The sequence below is a fragment of the Acyrthosiphon pisum genome, chromosome X, assembly GCF_005508785.2.
Source record: "Acyrthosiphon pisum isolate AL4f chromosome X, pea_aphid_22Mar2018_4r6ur, whole genome shotgun sequence".
NCBI classification, from domain to species: Eukaryota; Metazoa; Arthropoda; class Insecta; order Hemiptera; family Aphididae; genus Acyrthosiphon; species Acyrthosiphon pisum.
Genome location: NC_042493.1, coordinates 15,983,526 through 15,990,320, shown reverse-complemented (window position 1 = coordinate 15,990,320; position 6,795 = coordinate 15,983,526).

Below are 6,795 nucleotides of genomic sequence, written 5' to 3'. Positions count from 1 at the left end.
TTTTTATACTACAAATAAAATTTTATTGATACTTTAGAAAAAAAACTAAAAAAAAATGGAAAATGAAAATTTCTCTAAACAGTCAAAATAAATCAAAATATTTTGAAATGTTATCGTGTATAGAAAATGGAAATATAAACAACCATTGAAAATTTCATGTATCTACGGTCATTTGTTTTAAAGTTACACCAAAAACCAAAATCGATTTTCTCGAAAACAGATTTTGCGTAAAAATTCACGTTTTTCCTTAATTTTTCTTTTGTTTTTCACGGCGCTTTTGAAAACTACTGGGAAATTTTTACTTTTGACCCCCCAAAGTACCAACTAGATTCACTTTCCTATCAGAAAAGGAACTGTTGAAGAAAATCCAACCACTTTTACTGTCCTAAAAGGTGATGACAGACACAAAAATAAAAAAAAAAATAAAAAAAAGACACACATCATTGTAAAATCAATGCATTCATCGTTCCACTCAGAATCTAAAACAGTAATCATATATTATTATTTATTATGAATTATAATTAATTATATTAATGAACGATCATTCTGCAACGACTGAGGTATCCAACTAGTTAACCATCTGATACCGGCCAAACTGGCGGTTTGACTGATAAAAATTGTTTTGTTTTGACTGACGGAATAGAGCATGTTCTATTTCGGTACAACACGATTAGTCATGACTAGAATTGACTGAAGAGCAAAAATGTTTTGTTTTGACTATGACTTATCAGTGTGCGGGTTTCACTGAATTACATGTGTTCTATTTTTTATTAGTCATAATAAAGCTGCCTCAGTTAGGGCACTATAGATACTATGATATGTAGAGCCTTACCTCAGTCTGCTTTAAGCAGTTTTGCTCTTTTGGTGTGCGGCCGGCTTAAGAGTCCTCTTAAACGGAAAATAACAATTTTAGCTATTTTTTATTAATTACAAATATCTAGTAGGTATAGGTATTTGAAACTTCTAAAGTATATTATTATACTTTATACCCACAATGACATTTTCCAGTTAAATGTTTCCAGCAAAAATTAATTCAACCTACAGTATTACCAATATAGCCATATAAGTACCTACTGAGTATTAATTATTGTAAAATAAACTACTTAAATTACTATATAATCGGTGTTCGGGACATCGGAACGTTCACTAAAAAAAGGTGAAAACTCGTTCACGTTTAAATTCATATTTTTTTCAAATTAACACGTTCATCAAAAATATGAATTTGTTCATTTTTTTTATTTTATTTTTATCTATCGTTTAAATACGAATACAAAATCGTGGAAATCATTATAATATTATTGTTGTTTTATGTCCAGTCGTGCCCACTGAAATTTCATGTACCTATTTTATTTTTATAATTCGTAATATATTATATATCATAATAGTATTATTAATCAATGTTTATTAAATAATAAATACATTTGAACGTCTTCAAAATCGTTCAAATTCATTATATATATAAACATCGTTCACGTTCACGTTCTATTTGAAAAAGACGAGTGATGTTCACGTATCGTTCACTAAATATATGAACGACGTTCTTTCCAAACACTGAATATAATATTACAATATGTTTAGTAATATAGGCTGATAGACGGTCTTCGCTCATAATCAATTTTCAAATACAATAGGTACACAAATTTAACACATCATAGGCGCAATTTCTGTAAAAAAAACTGAGGGTGCTTAAGCTCTGCATTTTCTGGGCATTTAAATTAAATTATAGCTATGAGGCATATTAATGACTTTTGAGCAAAAATGTATTATGACAATTTAACATTGAATACTTAATATATTAAATTTTATAAAAATGAATACAATAGTCAATTTTAATTTATTAATAATTTAAAACATATTTTTTATATTTTATTCAAAAATATGACACATAAATATTAGTATATAAAGTGTAACAAAAAGACCTGACTAAAAAAAAGTATGCTAATTAAACGTATGACAAAAATTGTTAAAATTATATGATTAGTAAATAATTTAAAAAATATACTCATGTCAGAAAATTCCCCCAAAAAATATTTAAAAAAAAGTTATTACGTTAATCAAAAATATATTAATATTTTAAAACATTATAAAAAATAAATTACTTGACTTAGATTAATGTTTTTAGTATCAAAATTTTTCTTTTAATCAGATTCACAAATTGACTATTTTGAATATAATATCCAAAAAAGATTTCCAGTGTTAAAAAATAAAAATAATTTTTTGTATAATATGTGTATATGTGTATTATGTGTAGCGCAAGTGACTATTAATTGTATAAAAAAATGTTTAAATGTTGATTAGAACAAAAGTTATTCTAAAAGTCAGTTCTATCTGTTACACCCTGTGTTCGAACGCGGCTGAATTCCCGTCGAATCTACAAAGTCTAAAGGCTTTCCAAGTCGCGTGATCGGCGCGGAATGTTCGCGACGAGTCGTTTCCCCTCTACGGTGTCCACACGCGACACGCAACCCGGCGTCCACGGCTCTCTAGTCGGGACACCTTTTTTTGTCTTTTGCCAACGCTTGAACCAGGCAGATTACGTACCACCCGTTCGCGTAGTGTTGTTGTGCTGTGGTCATCCGACCCGGTGTTTTTTTTTTAATTACCTATTAATATTTAGTCGGGTTGAAACCACTAATATTATTTGCATACTTTTATAATGTCGTAAACTTTGAGAATTGAGGTCGGAAGTTTGACGGATTGTGTCCACCACCGAATTTACTATACGTGTCAACGCTGGGCCGTCGTTCAACTGCGCCGCGGTGCCGATTTTGGTTGTTGACGAGGAAGACGCTGTCGCATTTTCAGAGAGGATCGTGCTGACCAGTGACCTGCGCCGAGTTGTCGATCAGGTCATATCGTAAAATTATTATTATTATTATTGCTTGTAGCGCGTGTTAAATTGTACACGGCGTTTACATTAATTATTATTGTGTAAAATATATATGTTGCACTATTGCGCCTAATCTACTTAGATATATTTGTATTAGATAATATATTATTGTAAGTTGACCCCCCTTTCGTCCATAACATTACGCGAATCGTTGTCACTAACCGCGATTAATAGTAAAAGTAGGAGTGGCAAGGCGCGCACCCTGCGTATAGTATATACTATATAATAATAGCATACGGCACACACGATCACACAGACTGCCGGAAACTTGGAACTCATAAGTGAACACCGACTGAAATAAATAAATTATGTTTTTGTCCGAATTAGATGTGGGCACGGGAATGTTTATATTAGTAAATTCTAACTATACCATAAATTATTGTCTTGGCGCCGCGCCGAGTCGCTGCTGAACGTGATAACTAATAATTATATAACCGACCACAACAACCGGGTTTAATAGAAGATAAACATTGGGAAATAATAATTAATGTTCTATGAATAGATTTGAACTCAATAAAATTACAATTATTGTCGAGTTCATTGTTTCTTTCATTATACCTTGATGTCTGATGCAGGCACGTAGCTAAGGGGGGGGAGGGTGGCAGGGTGTGCCTGGCCCACCCAAAATATTCAGAGGGGCCCATTATTATACGGTGAAAGCATTTTAATGACATTTTTAATATTGTCTAAATATTACACAAATAAAACCAAATATATCGGGTTTTAATTAGAATCTAAAATAAGTTACGTAACTTCATTCAATTCATGTCCATTTCTGGAATAAAATATGTACATTGTATTACATTTAAATTCTGTTGCTACCAAGAATCGGTGATAATATTTATCTTTATAAGTCATAATATCGTCGATTGATTAGGAAATAATTGCTATTTAAAGCCCAATACTGGTACCATACTAGTATAATACTAGCATGTCATGTTATTCTTATCTTATCTAGACAGTGACTGTTGTATACTTTTATGTCTATTTTTAAAATACTTTTGAGTAAGGGTCATTATTATGTTGATTCATATAGAATTATATTATTATTATGGTCGTCAACTCGTCTATATTTATAGTAATGATATTCTGATAACTACCTCTTTATAGTATAAAAAGGTAAGGGGCCCACCCCTACAAGGTACGAGGTAATATATTTAGGTAGGGGGCCCATCTAACATTGGCCCACCTATTGTAGTGAATATTTTCTGACTACGTGCCTGATCTGATGATAAATTGTTTTTGGTTTTATTGTTGTTGTAAGGAGAAGTTTTGATACAAAAACACAACAATTATTAGAGGGTGCACATTTTAAAATTGGGGCTGCTAATACCCCCTAAGCGCCCCCTCCAAATTTGCGCCTATGTCAAACATCCATTTGTCTTTACTTTGACCCACTCAATATCTACTATAGGTAATACAGCAAAGCGAATCCACTTGCCCACTTTTTTTCCTTTGTAGTATATTTAGGATTACATAATGTGTAAAAACAATAATATATAAATTAAAATACACAGACTGTTTTTAAGGAGTTCAGTATAAACTATAAGCAACTCTCTATCTGGGTCGTGGGAACTGGTAGTGTGCGTAGTAGATACCTACTAGATCAGTAAAATCTTATTTTTAAGGCCATTGTCATAATTTGTATTTGATAAACAAATTTGTAATTATTTTGTTTTTAATTACTGTTAAAATGATAATCGACCTACCGCCGTGTCTGAGTGAGGCTGTTGGTACTTGGCGGGTGCTCACACGATAAACACAACTTCAAACCTCATAGTACATTAGTACGCACTACACTAACTGCAATTACTGCCTACCTACATGGCTACATGACATAAAAAGTGTGCGGTGTGGTGTACTTACGGGCTACGACATTGATAGTTCTACATGAATATTTTATTATTCTAATATACCTAATCATTAAGCCGGATTCTCACGACTGGTCACTGGTGTACTTTTCAAATACGCCAATAATTGTACATTTTACCAGTGCACGATCAAGGTGTTCACTCGACTGGTGTAATTGACAAGTAGGGGGTACGCAGGGGGATGGAGTACCGCAACCAATCTTTCAGAAATATTAGTCTATTATTTTTGAATCGCGGACATTTCCCCCCGATATATCTTTGATGCGGACATTTTACCCCCATTTTTTTTAAAGTTTACTATTTAATAATATAATATTATTATTTAATATGGAATTAATTTATGCCTATTATACACAAGCGATTAATAAATTGTTAAATACTTAAACTGGTACAGTTTTAACAAAAAAAAAAAAAAATGAATAAATATGAACATTGGCTAAAAAATTTAAGTTAGAAATAACAAAATAATTAGAATTCAAATGTTTCTTACAAAATGTATCATTTTTACATTGGAACTTTTAACCATTTTTATTAATTAATAATTATTAATTATATTTTACTTTATAGCTAGGTACTCATTTTTTTTTTTTTTTTACTGTTTCAAGTAAGTTGATTAAACATATTATACATTTATAAACTATTTTTTTTATGAAATTAAAAACTATTTTATGTATTTTATATTTTATTAAAAAAAAAAATTTTCATGTAAAATAGTAAATACCTAATAATATATTATTAGTCAATAATGAACTTTTAAAAAAATGAGGGAAAAATGTCCGCATCAAAAATATAGCTGAGGGAAAATGTCCATTTACCATTATTTTTAAGGGGAACACAATAAGGGACGCTTCATCATTCTGCATTTTTATCAAAATGCGCAAGATATTATAAAAATTTGTCTTATGGAATATGGATTATTTCATAACTATGGAATACCCGAATACGGATTTATAAATTAGTTAATATTAACTAATTATTAGTAAACTATTACTATTAATTAATTAACTGTAATTATCCTTTTGAGTTTTTTACTATTTATAACTATAATATAATATATAGAGTAATATTACCTAGTCTTATATTAACTTGTATTTTAGACTCCGAGTGGAACAATGAATGTATTGATTTTACAATGATGTGTTTTTTTTTTGTGTCTGTTCGATGGGAAATCTAGTTGGTGCATTCTGGAGGTCAATTTTTAAAATTCTCAATAGTTTTCAAAAGGGCCGGAAAAACGGGAATTTTTACGCAAAATCGGTTTTCGACAAAATCGATTTTGGTTTTTGGTGTAACCATAAGCACAACTAGGGGCTTGGCCCCTCCAAAGCTTGTAATAGTCCCCTCAATATAAATTATTTAATTCTTTCCTAAAATATTAACAAATCTTTAAAAATTAAACTGTATTTCTTATTTATTTTTTGGAAAAAAATGTAATTATTTAATTTTTTTAATTTTTAAATTTTTAAGTGAACAAATATGGGGTGTGGGAATGAGGGGTCATCGCCTCCAAAGGTTACTGTAATGTCAGGTGGAGGCTGCAGCCCCCCACCCCACCAACATTTCAGCCCTAGTTGGGCCACTGGGTGTAACTCTAAAACTAATGAACGTATACAAATTAAATTGTTTAAAATACGAATGACTGTAGATACTTGAAAATTTCACTGAATGTTTATATTTTCATTTCCTATACACTATACAATTTTGAAAATATTTGGACACTTTTTGAGTGGTTTAAAAAGAGTTTTCAATTTTTTTAGTTTTTTTTCTATAAATTTCAATACAATTTTATTTGATGGTAAAAAACCTTGAAAATGTAATGCAAGTCTCCTGATATATTGTTATAACAGCAGTTAAAAAATATTAAAAATACAAAGGCACAATTTTTTTTATAAGCATTTAAAGTTCGAGTTTTGACAAAATTTATCAAATTTAAAATGTAATAATTATTTTGTAGTTAAAAATTTATAATTTTATAAACCGTTCAACTTTTATACCTAAGGATTGAAAATTTATAACAAGGAACCACGTAAATAG